The sequence below is a fragment of the Elephantulus edwardii genome, unplaced genomic scaffold (genome assembly GCF_000299155.1).
Source record: "Elephantulus edwardii isolate Elephantulus edwardi_28Jun2011 unplaced genomic scaffold, EleEdw1.0 scaffold00016, whole genome shotgun sequence".
NCBI lineage: Eukaryota > Metazoa > Chordata > Mammalia > Macroscelidea > Macroscelididae > Elephantulus > Elephantulus edwardii.
In genome coordinates, this window is record NW_006399766.1 from 3,637,670 (window position 1) to 3,656,653 (window position 18,984).

The window sequence follows — 18,984 nt, forward strand, 5'->3', positions numbered from 1 at the left end:
GAGAGGTCCCTAACAGCAGACTTTCCCACGGCAATGCGCCTTTTAATTTCCTGGCTGCTGGTGCCAAGACTGTTGACTACAAAGCCAAGCAAACTAAAGCTGTGTACAATCTCAATCTCTTCACCATCCATCCTGATGCTGCCGATTGGTCCAGTGGTGAGAATGTTTGTCTTCTTGACATTGAGCCTCAATCCATATTGCAGGCTGCAGTCCTTGACCCTCTGCAGCAGGTGCTTCAGGTCCTCCTCAGTTTCAGCAAGCAGGGTTGTGTCATCCGCATAACGCAGATTGTTGATAAATCGTCCACCAATCCTGACCCCACATTTCTCCTCATAGAGCCCAGCCTCCCGAATAATCTGTTCTGCATATAGGTTGAAGAGGTATGGAGATAGGATGCATCCCTGGCATACGCCCTTCCCAATTTTGAACCATGCAGTGTTCCCTTGCTCTGTTCTGACGACTGCCTCCTGGTCCAAGTATAAGTTTCGCATTAGAACGATCAAGTGTTCAGGGATTCCCATTCTTCTCAGAGTCAGCCACAGTTTGTTATGAATAAACACAGAGCTACAGTTAAAACTAAAACATAACAAATTGACATAGAGTTGATTCTGATGCATGGTGATCCCATGTATTATAGAATAGAATTTATCCATAACATTTTCTTGGCTGGAAACTTTATGGAAACAGACCACCATGCTCTTCTTCAGCGACTCTGCTGGATAGATTGGAAATGCTAATCATTAAGCTAATCGTTTTTGTTAGGTGCTATCAAGTTGCCTGCGACTCCTCTGAAACTTTCCCTGTCCTGAACCAGTCTCACTGACTCCAACCCCCATTTCTCTCCATCTCATCCAGGGTCGTCCTCTCCAGCACTGTCCCTTCACCCTTCTGAACATAATGTTCTTCTCCAAGGATCAGTCCCTCCTGACCATATGTCCAAAGTATGTGAGATGGAACTTCAAAGTCATAGCCTGCAAGGAGAAACTTGATTCCACTTTCTCCAAGACAGACCTATTTGTTCTCTTGATGGTCCATGTTCAAGAATTTTCACCAGCACCAAAATGCAAAAGCATCTATCCTTCTTCTGTCATCTTTAGTCATTGTCCAGCTGTTTGAAGCACAGCAAGTAATTGCGAAGACCATGGCCTGGACCAGGTGCACCTTAGTCTCTAGACTGACATCGTTGCTTCTCAGTACTCTGGAGAGGTCCCTGACAACAGATTTACCTAATGTAATTTGTCTTTTGATTTCCTGACTGCTGGTGCCAAGAGTGTTAATTGTGTACTAGGTTAGTAGTGAAGTATAATTCAGTGACTTCAGCATAGAGAAAAGTAAGAGCAAAAGGGGAAAATAGATACTATGTGGAGGTGGCCAAATAAATGAGAGGTGCTCCACTTTGAAAAGATGAGGCCATAATTTTCCTTCTCTGTCAGCGGAAAGAGAGAGAGACTTCGTTTACTTGTGATATTTCTTTCACAGCTGCATTAGGGAACTAAGATAGTGGAATAATTGCCTCTGCCTGCTTCTGTCACTCCTAGAGGTCACATCTGACAAACTTTTTAAAAAATTCCCTCTGTTGCTCCCAATTATCCATTCAATTATTTATGCATTAAAATAGCAAGGAAAAATATTCTTACCACTGGACAAATAGGCAATGTTATGATGGATGGAGAGGAGATTGAAACTGTCAACAGCTTCATCTTGTTTGCATCCACAGTTAACACCCATGGTATGAGCAGTCAGGAAATAAGAAGATGCATTGCACTGGGAAAGTCTGCAGTTAGAGACCTTTCCAAATTATTGAAAAACAGTGTTGTCAGTTTGTGGATCAAAGTGCAGCAGGCATCTTTACAATTACTAGCTATGCATCTGAGACCTGGACAATGGATAAGGATCACAGAAAAAGAATTGAGGCCTTTGAGCTGTGGTGTTGGTGAAGAACACTGAACACCTCGTGGACGGCCAAGCGAACAAATAGATACATCTTGGAGAGGGTGCAGCCGTAGTGCTCTTTGGATACAAGAATGATGGGGCTTTGCCTCACTTACTTTGGACGTATTTCTAGGAGATGTTATTTCTTGGAGAGGGACATGATGTTGGGAAGGGGGGAGGGTTGATGAAGGAGATGAAGATCCGCAACCATGTGGATGGACACAGTGACTACAGCAATAGGCTCTCGTGTGTCAGAAAGTGTGAGGGTGGTCCAGGACAGAACTACGTTCATAGATTCACTATGAGTCATACTTGACTCTATGGCACTTAACAACAACAATAAATGATTGATTCATACAATCATATGTACATTTAAACAGTTTGGGTTGGGTTTTTTTTTCAGGTCTAAGTTTCAGCCAGAGTGTTCCTTGGAGGCAATGCTGAAGCTTCATATCACGTACTTTGGATGTGTTGCTAAGAGAAGTTATTCCTTGGAGAGAACATCATGCTTGAAAAGGTAGTAAAAGAGGGGAAGGCATTCAATCAGTTGAATTGACACAGTGTCTACGGCAATGGACTTGAGTGTGTCAGAGATTGTGAGAATGACACAGAATAGGAAAGTGTTCAGATTGGTTGTTCATTGGGTCTCAAAGAATAGTACTTGACTGGGTGGCACTTGACACCACCAAGAACAACATTACAAGCTAGAGCTCTGAGGATATAGTCCATAGGATGTTGTACTGCTAAACCAAAGGCTGTTTGAAATCACCATTGGTTCTGAGGAAAAGAAAGGTGGGCAGTCTTCTCCTCTATGATTTACAGCCTCTGAAAACCAGCTGGAGAGTGCTTTCTGAGTTGATTCCAACTCAATGGCAATGAGTTTTGAGTTTATTACAAACTGAGTTGGGTTATCAATTAATGGGAATATAAAGATGCAGGAAGCACAAAATATGACCCTTAGTCTCCCAAAGGCTTATAGGAAAGGATAATTCTGCAAAATTGCCTTTTTAAGTATTTGTAAAATTGAATCAATAAGTGAATAATAAATGCAGCTAACTTTTACTGAGAATTCTAAACTAATACTGTGTTGATCTCTTTCTGTAGTAACTTAATTTATCCAGGCAGTAGAACACACCGATTTCGTGACTGATGAGTTTCTTTTGCAAATGAAGAAATTGAAGATAAAGGGAGTTGCTAAAAAAAAAACAAACAAACAAAAAAAAAAAACCAACCAACTGTGATGTTTCCACTCCTAGCTTCCCCACTCACCCAGAGTCTGTAATATCAGTTCTTAGATGGAGTGCAGAGCACTTAACACCTGAAGTACTAGTATCTCCTAGAATTTCACAAAATACGTCACTCAGTTTGGGTCCAGAAGGAAGAGTAGAGGTCTTCAAGGACCATAAATGTAGCACAGAATGTATTCTTGAAAGAGACAAGAATCAACTAAAAGGAATTTAACAGTTCTATCCTTGAAGGATAGATGACATCATTAAATTGCAGTATGAGAGTCATGTCAGCATGGTGAAAATGGAGAGGAAAAAGAAGCCTGAGAGTCCATAAGTGACCGATTAACAACTGGATCTTGGCCACTAAACTGCCCTCTCTGTAGACGAGGCCACTGCGGACCCTGGGCTGGGCACTGATGTCACAGATACTTGACATCTCTGCTTGACACTCTGTCCCTTGTCCTCAACATTGCTATAATTGGAACTCAGATGTTTCTGTAGATTGACAATAAGGTACTGTGAAGAATTTCTCTCCCCTTTGGTTTTAAATTCTGTTAGATGCGGTAGGAGGAGGCACATTAAAGAAAGTCCAGACCCCACTGCATTATGCTTTACTATCATAATTAACTATGATGTTTAATTCACCATATTCCCTTCAAATTTAGGCATGAGTCTAAATAGGACTGTAATTTAAACATATGTGGATATCATGATACACAAAGATTAGAATTGTTCTCCACTAAAGAGTAAGGATAGCACACTGGTGACTTAGAGGTATAACTTGTGCTACCAACCTAGAGGCAGATGGTATGAATCCACCAGCTGCTCTCAGGGAGAAAAATGAAAAATCTACCTCCAGGCAATGTACAGCTTCTCACAATATGCTAGAGGGTCAGCTACGAGTTGGTACTGACTTGACAACACATAGTAACAGCAGAGTATGCATCAACTCTTCTTTGCTTTTTCTTAATCCTTGCCTCACTTTCAGATGCATAGGAAGCAATTGATTATGTTGTTCTTGTTGATTGCCGTTGAGTCCAGTGCAATACTATGAACAAAAGGACTGAAGACTTTCTAGAACTGTCATTACTTATCAAAGTTCATAGGGTATGTTATTTAGGAAGTGGATGCCTCTCCAGCTGCCAAGACATATCTGGTGCACATTAGTCTTTCAACTCTATAGAACTTTGTAGATGCTTATTGACAATAGATTTCCCTGGTGCAAATTTATTGATTTCTTAACTGTTGCTACCAAGGGTGTTGACTGTGAGTCCCAATAAAATGAAATCCTAAAGATGTCAATCTTTTCTCTTCTGTCATGTTGTTGCCTATTGGTCCAATGGTGAGGTTGTTGGTTTTCTTACTGTGGAAATGTAACACTGAAGGCTGTATGTAGTCTTTGATCTTCTGCAATCAAAGTTTCAAGTCTTCTTCACTTTCTACAAACAAGGTTGTATTATCTGCATAACACACGTGGTTATGTATTCTTCCAACCTTCTTTTTCATATAACACAACTTTTCAAATTATTTGTCCAGGATACAAATCAAATATATATGAAGTATGGATACAACCTGGATGAATAGTTTTTCTGATTTTAAACCATGCAGTGTTACTTTGTTCAGTTTGTAAAACTGCTTCTTGCTCTACGTATAGGTTTCACATGAGTACCCAAGAGTGTTCTTGGATTCCCATTCTTATCAGTGTTATCCATAATTTGTTATGATCCACACAATCATATTTGATATTTGCATAATCAATAAAACACAAATAAACATGTTTCTGGTATTCTCTACTTTCAGCCAAGATCCAGCTGACATCAGCAATGATATCACTCTTGCCATGACCTCTTCTGAATCTAACTTGAATTTCTGGAAGCTCTCTGTCAATGCACTATTCCAGCTATTTTAAAAATAATCTTTAAGGAAAAAAAATAATCTTCACAAATATTTTGCTTGCATATGATTTTTTTAAAAAGTATTTCTAAGGGGAGCTCTGGTGGCTTAGTGGCAAGAAGCTGCAACTACAATCCCAGAGGTGCACGGTTCAAATCCAGCAGATGCTCTGCCGGGGAAGGAGCGGCAATCTCCTCCTGTACCAGTCAGATATGATTTGACGGTACATGCACACAAAAAATAATAAAATTAAAAAAAAGTATTTCTATGTAAAAATCTTTAATTTAAAAATGTTATATGATATACTCAGCTTGAATAAGCACAAAATTGCTTCTTTTTTGCGCATGATTTAAATGATATTGTTTAATAACTTCTGCAACCTGTTGGATCACTCTTCTTGGGAATGGAAACAAATATGGTTCTCTTCCAGCCAGTTTCCTTTGAATTGTGGTGTTGGTGAAGAGTGTTGGATATACCAAGGACTGACAAACAAACAAAATCTGTCTTGTAGGAAGTGCAACCAGAGTTCTCCTTAGAAGTGATGATAGTGAAACGTTATCTCTTATGCTTTGGGCATTGTGTCAGGAGAGATCAATTCTTGGAAAAAGACATCACAATGGGATAGGTAGAGAGTCGATGAAAAAGAAAGGAAGATACTCAAAGAAATTGATTGATGTAGTTACTCGTATGATGGGTTTGAGCATGGCAGAGGTCATGAGGATGGTACAGAATAGCACAAGTTCAGATTTGTTGCTCATAGGGTCACTATGAGTTGGAATTGACTTTATGGCACCTAACAATAAAAATCACAACCAAGTAAGACTTAACAATAGTTAAGACTTCCTTTGAAGTGACTTATCTCCAAAAACATTCCTAACTCCTTCTTATTAACAGTAATCTGGCACCATGGGACTAGTTTGTTAGATATGCCTGTGTGTGATCTGTTGAGTACCATCGAGTAAGAATCAGTGCATAGCTGACCCTTCAGTGGGTTTTTAGAGGCAGGTAACCAAATTGGAGGAGATTGCCGATCCTTCTCCCATGGAGCATCTTGTCGATTAGAAGAGTGTGCCATCAGGATTACAATGCCGCTTTATACCACTAGGCCACCAGAACTCCCTAGATGTGCCTAGACAAGGATAAATCCCAATGTTGTGTAAAGTATACATTTCAGCCAGAGCTGCAAGCCTCCACCCTCAATATCTGCATTGCAGCTGAAAAAAAAAAATCTAACCTAGACTTACGGACCTCTTCCCCTACTTTTCCTTCTTCAAACATCTCAACTCTCCCAGACCCTCTGCTCAGCAATAGAAATAGAAAAATTAACACATTGAAGTCTTTGAGAGCAAATACCTCACAAATACAAGAACCCCATAATAGTATAATATAATTGATATCCTATGTATACATTTGCTGGAGCATTTATTTGCACTAGAGAGGAAGTGGTCAATTGTCTGAAGAGTGGAATATACATTGGTTAGATGATGAGTCTTAGAAAAAGATATTTAATTAAAATATTGAAAAATGAGTCAGATAATCACAATAGAGGAATACAGGTTAGGGGAATTAATGAATAATAAATTATATTGTATAGTACTTCTCTATTTTCAAAATGTTTTCATGTAGTCATTTAATTTACTCTTTATAATAAAAAGGCAAAGTTTTTTGTTGTTGTATTTTTCAAGTGATAAATTTCCTAAGGTGTGCCTAATTCAAGCCATATCGTTGTTGTTATGTACTCTCAAGTAGAAACTGACTCATAACTGACCCTCCAGAATTTTCAGAGGCAGTAATTGCAGGAGGAAAGATTGCCAATCCTTTTACCACAGAGCAGAGGGTAGTAGCTTTGGAATTACAGCTCATCTTCTTACTACAAGACCACTAGAATTCTCTATTCAAGGCATAGTCTTTTCAGTCACTTGCTGTGCATCTGAGATGAACAATGAATAAGGATAACAGAAGAAGTGAGGGCTTTGAGTTGTGGTGTTGGAGGAAAGTACTGAATATCCTATGAACTGCCAAAAGAACAAACAAATATGTCTCGGAGAAAGTGAAGCCAAAGTGCTTGATTCTGCTTCATCTCAAACATTTCGGGCATGTTGTTAGGAGAGGCTGTTCCTTTGAGAGGGACACCATGATTAGAAACTTGGAGGGTCAGCAAATGAGAGGACAATCCTCAATGAGATGAATTAACAGTAAGATTGCCAGCATCGATGGTCTCAAATGTGTCAGAGATGATGAGAATGGCATCTGTTGTTTATAGGGTGGCTATGAGTTGTATTCAACAGCACCTAACAATGACAATAGCAACAATGAAGCGGTTAAGTGACTTATTCAATGTTACAGAAGTTAAATAATTAAAATACTACAAGAGTCTCATCACTGGAGCCACCCACAGACTCCTAAGCCAAATCCACTTTCTCTAAGTTGATTTCGACTCATGATGATCCTTTACAGAATTTATGAGAAGCATAACAGAAGCAAACGACCTCATTTTTCTCTCACAGAGTGGCAGGTGTGTTTGAGTCTTTGATGTTCCTGGTTTTAGCCCAATATATAACTCGTTCTGCTACCAGGGCTTTTTCAGGGACTCCTAGATACATGAAAATTAACCCACGGGTCAAGGAATGGCCAGGGCTACTAGAAGTTAGAAGAAACTAGAAGGATTATTTTCCTAGAAATTTCAAGGGGAATGTGACCAGACCATAGTGTTGATTTGGATTTTTGGCTTCCAGAGTGGTAAAATGAGAAATTTCTATAATTTTGAACAATAATTTGTATTACTTTGTTACAGCAGGCCTGAGAATTTAGCATACCTTCCAAAATCCTCGTTAACTGCTTTGGCAAAGAAATACACATGACAAAGAGGAAGTGCTAATAAAAAATTGGTGTGAATCACATATCCTATATGTCTCTAAAGCATCATGATTCCATAAATTATGAAACTTAACCAAGAAGCCATTGTAGGAATAAGAGAAACCATAGACTCCACTCAGATTACTAAAAGGAATGTTAAAATGGTCCTTGTGACAAGGAAACAGAAAGATTCCATGGAAGAATATTGATGACAGGGTCACTTTGAGAATTTATCATCTCTTTTATACAAATTAAGATTTAGAGCTTCATAAAGCATTCAACTTGCCCTGAATATAAAAATTGCAGAATTAAAATCTTCTTTCATGCTTTCTTAACTTGTTATCATTATAATATTTATTCCATACCCATCTCATACTCCACTGACTATATAGAACATTTAACTTTTTTGCAAAGGAATATCCATCAAAAAGAGTAGTCTTCCTAGGCCTGAAAGTGGCCCAGACTCACATAAGGCAATTTTGAAGGAAATACCACTTCTAAACTGGTGAATTCAGAGTGAGGAAATTCTTTTGCGAAAAAGGCTTTCTCAAAGTTGTTCAAATACCAGAATACCAGTAACCAGAATCAATTCTCTGTAGAATATTGTACGTAATTAATTTTAACTTGATGATAATGACAATAATAATCAGTCTTTGCAATGAGAGAATATGAGACTGTGATATTCCATTCATTTCTAAAGCATTTATTTTGGAAAGGGAGGGGAAACCAACGTATATAAAGTATTTTTACAATTATTAATAATGGGACAGTCAAGAATGAGATAGAACAGAGAACATAAAACAGGGGACCAGCAGTTCTTGACTGAAGGCCTCAAGCCAAGCTTCTCTGTATCTTTCTTGAAAATTATCTGGAAGTAAATCACAAAGGGAATTCAATGCAAATGAAGCCAAGCTCTTTCTATTAAAAACCTTCTGTTTGACTCAGGAGGGAGGGGTTAGCAAATGCAAGAATCTGGTAAACCCTTAAGGATTGCCTTAGTGCCTCAGGGCTAAGACCTCTAGCTTGAACCGTGCCTCCCCCCATGCTGAAATAGCATTCACTTTGTTACAAATATTTAGTATTGGTTTCCCATAACAGACATCAAGTACTATCTGTCAATTCATTGTAAACAGGTAAAATTATTTTTTGATTGCAACCTTGATGATTATATCTAAGGGTTGAAATTGGAGTATGCTATATATTTTTAAATTTATTAATATTTTTATCATTCATATGCATCATGTTCCATGCATGTAAATTGTGTTACATACAGTCCTTCATTTACATTTTCTCATTTATATTGTGGGTTGTTTTATTTTCCTCCCTTACAATCATCCTACTAACAACTACTTTTGTGAAAGTGAGCAAGACAGCATCTTTATGCCTCATGCACTATTGCTCAAAGAAATTGGATTATATCTTTATTTCTTTGGGATCAACTTTCGTTTCTGACACAAGTGAATACAATTAGACATTTTTATTTAAGGTTAACTAGTCTTTTTGTTGTTCTTGGGTACCTTTGAATCAGTCCAGACATATCTTTGTAAACAAATAAAACATTTTCTTATCCTGAGCCATCTTCACAGTCATTGCTATATTTGAGTACATTGTGACAGTCACTTGAAGAGCATCATCTTTTTTTTGATGACTCTTACTTGTGGATTAAGATGTCCTTCTCCTATGACTGGTCCTACTTCATAACATGCTCAAAGTACATAAGACAGTCTCACTTGTAAGGTGCATCTTGGCTGTATTTATCAAGGTAGATTTGTTTGTTTGTTTGTTTGTTTTTCTGGAAACCCATGTTGTTGTAATTATTAGGTCCCATCTAGTTGAGTACAACTCATAGTGACTCTGTGAAAACATATCTGAAACCTGTCCTATCCTGTGTCATCATTCCCATCTCTATCACACTTGAACCAACTGCTGCAGTAACTGTGTCATTCCATCTCCTTAAGAGTTCGATAATCTTTGTCAAGATCATGTTTCAGAAGCATCAAACCTTTGTTCTTCCTTATTCACTGTCTAAATCCCATGCACATATGGGGCTACAGAAAATAGCATGATTTGGTTCAGATGAATCTCAGTCCTCAACATCTTTGTTTTTAATACTATAAAGAGGTCTGTTTCAGCAGATTTGCCCAGTGATTCACCTCTTTAATTGTTTTGGCTGCTGCTCCCATGGTAGTTGGTTATGTTTGAATCCAAGTGTAATAAAATCCTTGACAATCTTTTCTTTATCACGATATTCTGAACATTTTTGTTTTCTTTTTGTTGATGTAGGTTTGAGGGGTTCCCCCCCCTTCATCAATAACTGCTGGATGTCTTCTTCACTTTCAGCAAAGTCATATCATCTGCATATCACAGATTGTTAATGAGTCTTCATTCAACGCTAGTTCTACCTTCTTTACATACTACAAATTTTTAAGCAAACGATTTGAATAGGCATGGTGAAAGAATTCAAGCCTGTCAAACACATTTCATTTTTTCCCTTTTTCTACTAGTTTATTTACAAAATCTGAATACAAATTCGAACAAATTCTTTCAATTTCCCACCCCTCCACCCATCAAATTGTACAATCTGATGGTTAATCCCGCATCCCCCTGCACATCCACATCCCTCTGCTTCCACCCTCTTCCACCCCTCTTGGATACTTATTTACAATAATGGTTTTATACAATATTTATCCTTATGGGACTGAGTTACTTCACTCAGCATAATGCTCTCGTTCCTCCCAAGATAGATAATAATCTTCTAAATCATTGCTCCTGAATGATGCATAGTATTCCATTGTGTGAATGTACCGTAATTTTTCAATCCATTTGTTTGTGTTTGGACATTTGGGCTGTTTCCATGTTCTTGCAATGGTGAATAATGATGCTTTGAACATTGATGTACAAATCTCCATTTGTGCCTCAGTTCTCATATTTTCAGGGTATATTCCAACTAGTGAAATAGCTGAGTCATGTGAAATTGCTATGTTCAGCTTTTTGAGGAAGTGCAAAACTGCCTTCCAGAATGGTTGTACCATTTTACAATCCCACCAACAATATATAAGAATTCCTTTCTCCCCACATCCTCTCTAACATCAATTACTTGCTGTCCTGTTAAACTTTACCACTCTTATTGGAGTGAGATCGTACCTCACTGTGGTTTTGATTTGCATCTCTCTTATTGCCAGTGATTTGGAGCATTTCTTCATGTGTCTGCTAGCCATCCAAATGTCCTCCTTTGTGAAAATTATTTCCATGTCTTTTGCCCATTTTGTAACTGGATTATCAGTCTTTTTCTTGCGGAGGCCCAGGATTATTCTGTAAACTTTTGATATAAGACTCTTGCCTGAGATGGTATTAACAAATGTCAAACATATTTCTTGATTTTAAATGATGCGGTATACCCTTGTTCTGTTCAAATGACTATGTGCAGGTTCTACATGAACACAAATGTATGTTCTGAAATGTCTTGTTCTTTGTAATATTCTACATTGTTTAGTATTATTTCAGCAGTTAATGCCTTTGATTAGTCAATCAAATACTAGTAAATATCTTACTGATTTTCTGGTTTTCCATCCATATCCATCTGTCATAAACAATGATAGTATCCTTTTAAAGTTTTTTTAAAAATTTTATGTTGGTTTGCTTACAAAGTTTGCATACATTATGTTTCATTCATATTGTGTTTCATACAATTGTTGCCATGCATTATGTTTTATAAAGTCAGTTACCATTGGAACTTGCTCATCTTTATGCAGTCTTTTCAGGTCCCTACCATATCCTTCTAATTTCCTTCACCTTCTCCTTCCACCTACCAAAAAAAAAATTTCTTTTCCATCCTTTCCCATCCCCATACCCCTACTCTCTTATTTATACATAAAAGTATAGTTTAAAATACTAGAGAGCTTATTCTCTTTTTTAAAACATGCATATAAAAACTAGAGTGCTCTGATGGTATATCTCATAAAGAGTTTCTGAGCTGACCCAAATGTGGCACCTCTCTAGAGATTCAAATCTACCAGCTACTCTGTGAGAGATAGATGTACAATCTCCTGTGCTATTTACAACCTCTGAAAATGCACTGGAGATCAGTTATGAGTTGACTCTAACTTGAAGGCATTGAGTTTGAATTTGAGTTTTGCTATAATGTTGATCTATCACCTATTTTTATGTACTTTGCAAAAAAACCTCCTTTTTATTGTTTGTTTAATTCCTCTGTCACTTGATTCTCATCTCTGTTAACCTTCTAAGGTTGACATTCTTTCAATGTGTATGGTACTGAAAGCAAGGGGTTCTTTCCATAGTAAGTCACCAATAAGACAAACGGACTGCAATATCTATAAATGCACTTTATTACGCAGTTCTGGGAGACAGCGAGTCACCTCTAAGATTGCCTCCACGTTTAACAATGCACTTTTGTTAGTGAAAAAGTGATTTCTACATCTGAAAAGGACCATTCCCATCTATATATCAGTAATTCAGGAAGGCCCCAGTTCTCTTCCTGGTAACAGGCAGATTAACATACTGTTTACTAGAGAACCAGCTTCACCAGCATCTAGGATAGATGCATTTCCTCTTCTGGTAAACAGACAGATTAAACTACTGCACATGACTAAAGACAGGAAACAGACAATTCAGAGGCTAAGCAACTAGTTTTGCCGGCTGAAGAAAAAGAACTATAGTTTTATAACTGATACCCATACAAAGAATTCTGAACTTATTAATACCACACTATCATATTCACAATCAACACTCTTGGCACCAGCAATCAGGAAATCAAAAGACGAATTGCACTGGGAAAATGTGCTGTCAGGAACCTCTCCAGAGTATTGAGAAGCAGCGATGTCAATCTAGAGACTAAGATGTGCCTGATCCAGGCCATGATCTTCACAATTACTTGCTATGCATCAGAGAGCTGGACAATGACTAAGGATGACAGAAGAAGAATAGATGCCTTTGAGTTGTGGTGCTGGAGAAGAGTCTTTCTTGGAGAGGGTGAAACCAAGTTTCTCCTTGAAGGCTGTAGATATAATTTTTAATTTCTCTTGGTTAAATTCCAAGTGATGTAATTGCTAGTTTATATGTTGTTGTTGTTAAGTGTCATCAAGTCCAGTACTACTCATAGCAACCCTATGAACAAAAGAGCTGAACCCTGTTCTATAACTATTATCATTTTTCTAATGTTCATAGAGTTTTCAAAGGCCTGTTGTTTAAATGAATGCCAATCCCCTTCTGAGCCTGTCTTAATCTGTGAGTTCTACCAAACCATGTCCACCATGGGTAACCATTATTACATTGATAAACCAGTTGTACAGAGTTCAGTAACTCAGTGCAGCAAACTGACAGACGAGTGCTGTATTTAGAACAATATTTTTCCCAAATACAATTAACACCAGGCCCAAGGGCCACAGGACTGAAGACCCAACCACTTTTAAATACAAAGGCCTACCCACCAGGTCCCGATTGACTTAAACAAGAGGCTTCTAGCCCAGAGGCTCATGTGTGAAGCAATTGGATTCTGGAGGGTAAATACTCTTGATTTAGTTGAAAGTCAGGTGTAATTTGTTTGGTCATTTTTTTTATTATTTTGTTCACAATCATGTGTAAGCTAATTGGTTGCCTAATATTAACAATCAGCTCTGGACTGGAAGCCTCCTGTTTAAGTCACTGAGGATCTGGTGGGTGGGCCTTTGTATTTAAAATTTGGTTGGTCCTGGACTAAGTCTCCAGTCTCCAGTCTCCAGTCTCTAGTTTCTATGAGTGTTAGATTTAGTTTTGAATAAGCAACCAAGTAGATTTTCAGAGAGATTATAACACTTTTACATCATCACTAGCAATATGTGAGAAATACAGTTTCTCTACAACCTCACCAGCATTTGGTAACAATATTTTATTTTAGTTATTCTTATGGGTTAATTCTTTTAATTATTTGCTACAGGAAATTTAAAAATCATCATAGCAGTGCATCCACAGCAAACTGCTAAAAATTCTAGGACAAATTAGGAAGAAGATATTGGAAAAGGAATATAATTGTTCATGTAAAATGAATCTTGGCTCCAAGCACAGAATACCAGAAGAATGTTTACCTGTATGTATTTTTTACTATGCAAAAGTATTCAACTATATGAATCATGACAAACCAGGAGTTTACATTGCAAAGAATGGGAAATTCAGAGCAATTCACTGTGTTCATTTGGAACCTGAACATAGATCAAAATAAAATCATTTTAACAAAACAAAGGAACCAAATTATTTAAATTAGGAAAAAAGTGTACTATGTAGTTTCACCATTTTTTATTCAACTCAATACCATGGAAGCAGTAGACAAGAAAACATTGACTTGGGCAAATCTTCTGCAAAATAACTCTTTACAGTATTAAAAAGCAAAGTTTTCACTTTGAGACTAAGGTGGGCCTGACTACAGCATTTTATTTTTTTATTTTTTTTTAAATTTTCATTTTTTTTTTATTTTTGTGTGAGTGTACCGTCAAATCAGATCTGACTGGTACAGGAGGAGATTGTCCCTCCTTTTTCTGGCAGAGCATCTGGTGGATTCGAACCGTGTGCCTCTGGGATTGTAGTTGCAGCTCCTTACCACTAGGCCACCAGAGCTCCCCTCTCACTATAGCATTTTCAATCACTTCAAATGCATTCAAAAGCTAGAAAACAAATAAGAAAGAACAAAGAAGTCATTAAATTGAATTATGTTATTATTAAGGAGTATTGTTGAGATGTAATCCATATTTAAGGTTTCAGTCTCTGATCTTCTACAGCAAGTGCTTCAAGTCCTCCTCATTTCCTTTCCCCCCTTCTTTTAAGTTGTTTTATTGATGACAAAAAGTTCTCATTTTCAGCAAGCACGGTGTGCCATTTCCATACTGAAGGTAATTGGTGAATCTTCCTTCAATACTGATATCAAATTCTTCTTCATGGAGTCCAGTTTATTGAATCATCTTCTCAGCGTACAGATTAAAGAGGTATGGAGAAAGGATAAAACCCTAACACACACCTTTCCTGTTTTTGAACCATGTAGTTTCTTGGCTCTTTTTGCGTCTTGGTCTAGGTATAGGTTTTACTTGAGCACAGTTAAATCATAATTTGTTAGATTTGTTCAGTCAAACGCCTTAGCATAGTCAATAAAACACAAATAGGTATTTCACACCAGATTCTTCCAATTTCCCACACCCCTCCACCCATCAATTTATACAATCCCATATGATTAATTCCCCCACGCCAACCTCACACATCCTCATCCCTCTTCTTCAGCCCCCTCCTTGGATTCTCATACTTTTCACTGGTTGACTGTTTCAAGGTAGATGTACAGGTCTTTCCTCATCTCAGCGTCTGTGTTACACTCCAATCTCCAGCCTTCTGGTTAGCAGCCAAGTGCATTTACTGTTTTGACCACTCAGGGGCTCCTAATGACTAATTTGTTTTGCATTATCTTCAGCAAAGAAAGGTAAAGAAGAAGGGAATGTAAATTGCTTTTAGGTAATGATAACATTTTCTGCCTTGTTACCTAGAGGAAGTTGAAAGTATTTAGAATAAAATGAAACACCTTCTCAAGCTTGATTTTACGTGTGCGCGCCCACACACATATTAGCAAGTTTGTCTGAAGTGAGTAAAACAGTTAATTGTTTTGGAATCTGGATAAATTCCTTGAGAACGAGTAACGTCTTTGGGGGAAAAGCACAAAGGTAAAAGCTTTATTAATGTGATGTGTGATCTTTGCCAGAAAAACAATCTCTTGCATGATTTTTGGGGCCCTTGTGAGGTAGAAATATGAGAAAATTTTCTGGTCAGGATCCCAATTTCTTTCAAAACATTTTGTGCCATAGAAAATTATTTGCTTGTTTATTTTGTTTCTTAACTAGCTAAGTATCTAAACTAAGCTTTATAATGTCATTCTTTTCAACAAAGTGAAGATAGTTCATTTGAAGTTTGGAGTCATTTACGACTCTGTCCTGGACAACTAAAAGGTGATTCACATTTTCAAAATGTGGCTATCTTTGGAAGAAAGATCTAGATTGAATGCGATTGATAATTTTATACATGGAAAAAAGTGAACTCAAAGAGATTCTGGGAACTCATAGTTTAGTTTGTTACATTCCCCCCCAAATGCTTATTGTCTTTCCCGTTTTCAATTTTGTCTGCTGACTGTATTCTGATATAGCATGCTGGGCTTGTCTCTCTCATCATGTTATATTATGTAACCCAGCAGGAAGTCTGCATTGCAGGGTTGTATTTCTCCTTGGATATGTCAGACCTGTGGCTTTGATTTCTTCTTTGCCAGTCACGATCTCAAAAGTAAATAGAGAAATGTGCCCAGAGCACACGTATACACTCTCCCCAGCACACACTGATTCATATGTGGAAACTCAAAGAGAATGAGTTATTGTAAAGCATTTGATATGACATTTTCAGATTTGACCTTCCTACTATGTTTGATACACTCTGATTTTTGTCATCCTGATTAAAATTAAACTCTACAATAAATAGGGGGCAGAGGGCAGCTCTTTCTTACAGTAGGAATCTTATAATTGGGTAGAAAAACCTAATGTTTTTGGTTTTTTTTCAACCAATAGTTTATTTCCACTATAAATAGTTGAAAAGCCTCTGTCAGACAAACCTGGGAAATCTTCACTGAATGCTGGAATTAAGAGAAACTGTGAGGAGAAACAGGATATCTGTCATAACTTAAACTATATCTCCATATTATTTGTATCAATAAAAAGAGTTTTATAAGTACTATATATGTTGGAAGAGGCTGGAGAGCATTACGCTGAATCAAATAACTCCATCTCATAAGGATAAATATTGCATGAGAACATTATTGTAAAAATCGGTAAATAGTAAAACAAAACCACAGGGTTTTACATTTTGATGGGGGGAGAGGGGAGAAGATGGGAAGGATCCAGGGGAAAAGACCGGGTAATGATGGCAAGATTCAATGATGATTAATTTGGTAAAACATAATGCATAAGAATGATTATATGAAACATAATGTGAATGAAGAACAGTGTGAAACACAATGTACACAAACTTTGTAAGTAAACCAATAAAAAAAGACAAAGGAAAAAAGAGAAACCAAGCAGATATCACCTTAACCAAATGATCAAAGTTAAGTAGTAAATAGTAAGATTTAAGATTTTCCTGCTTTCTAAGGTGAAGATTCCAGAAATTATATATATATATATATATATATATATATATATATATATATATGTAGTCTGAGCTTGTGTATGATAGATATAAAAATACAAAAACACACTGTAAGGCCTCCCCAACTTCAGAGTGTAGACAGAGATGAAGTATGAACAATTAAATCTATCACAAATGTAATTATGTTTTTCCTGTTAGTTAGACGAAAAATCGCCAGTACTGATGGCAAAATGAGCACTGGCTTGTGTATTTACACCTTTGCGTGTTTCACATTACAAGGGATTTATGTACTCAGAGATAAAAACCACTAAGTCAGACACAAAAGGACAAGGATGGGATCAGACTATTAATATAAGAAGCTAAAAGACAATTTAGACACAGAATCCATTTTGGAAGTGTCGAACAGAAACAAGAACGAATAGAGAAAAATACATTCTTTGCAAAGTATTCAAAAATAACAGTGAGAGAGAGAGGATGAATGATGATTCTATCTCTTGTATTTTCATCTCTTTTCTTTAGGTGTAAACTGAGAGGATAGGAGGAGTGGGAAGTGGGTGGTAAAACAGACGCACTAAATCACATGAAGGGGTCTGTAAATGAAGAGGCAGCCAGAAACTCTGGATGTTTATATCTAGACCATTACTGAACTCACTCTGATAGAAAATGTTGGCCTATACTTATTCCAGATTAGTTTTCTTCTTTAAATTGGCCTTTCGCATTCTCTCTCCTCAAAAACATCGTTTTTATTCTTCTGCTTTCAATATGACCATAAATACTTTACATTATTTCATACATAGAATGGTAGCCATAGTCTGATAATTGTTAGTCAGGTTTCAAAATGATAGTTCTCTGATCTTTGGAACTATTCATTAATGATAAATATGCTGTTGAGTCTGAGTATATCGTGAGAGGGAGAGAGAGAACGAGAAAGAGATCATTTTGTATGGGTTCATAAAAATGAAATCAACATCTGTGTTTGAGACATTTACTATCTTTCTTGACTGAAGTCCAAAGCATTGACAGGAAGGAAAGTATGCTTTTTAACTCTGCATCTTTTTCCATTTCAAGGCATTTAAGCAAAGCATCGTTTTGATTGCATAATGACAATGAAGACTGGTAACACATAAGATTATTTCTCTAGATTCTGTATAGTGCAAATATTAGAAAATCGGGGATTAAAGAAAGTCATTAAGATATATGAACAGTAAATTACAAATGTTAGGGTGCCATTTCCTTTGAGATATGGGAATCGTGGCAACTAGGAGAATGTAAGCTAAATAGTAACAAAGAGGATGCATATATTAAGTGAAGAAAGTCACCATTTTGCCGTTGAGGTGAGCAGACACAATCATTCAGATCAAGCACAATTATAATCTAAGTGAAATTGCATCATTTTAATGGGATGATCAAGGTCTGTGCTTGGCAAAATCTTTATCCCACTGTACATTAAATTTAAAATAAATTTTAAAGAATATGTGTGTAACTATTTACCTGATGGCTTAGTGGCAAAGAACTGCACTGTTAGCCTGAAGGTATGCTGTTCAAATCTGCAAGCTACTCTGCAGGAGAAAGGTGGGCAATCAACTCATGAGAGGTTCACTGACTTTTAAAACACACTGGAGGGTCAGCTATAAGTCAGCTCCAACTTGATGGTACAAAACAACAACAATTTATCTTGTAATGATGTCTTTCACAAACCGTAATCCTGTGATGTGTTGAAACCGACATATAGTTGACCCCCCAGTGAGTTTTCAGAGGCAGTACCGGAAGAATGTCTATCTGTGTTTCATTGATTATGCAAAGGCATTTGACTGCGTGGATCATAACAAACTGTGGCTGACTCTGAGAACAATGGGAATCCCAGAACATTTAATTGTGCTAATGCGAAACCTGTACTTGGATCAAGAGGCAGTAGTAG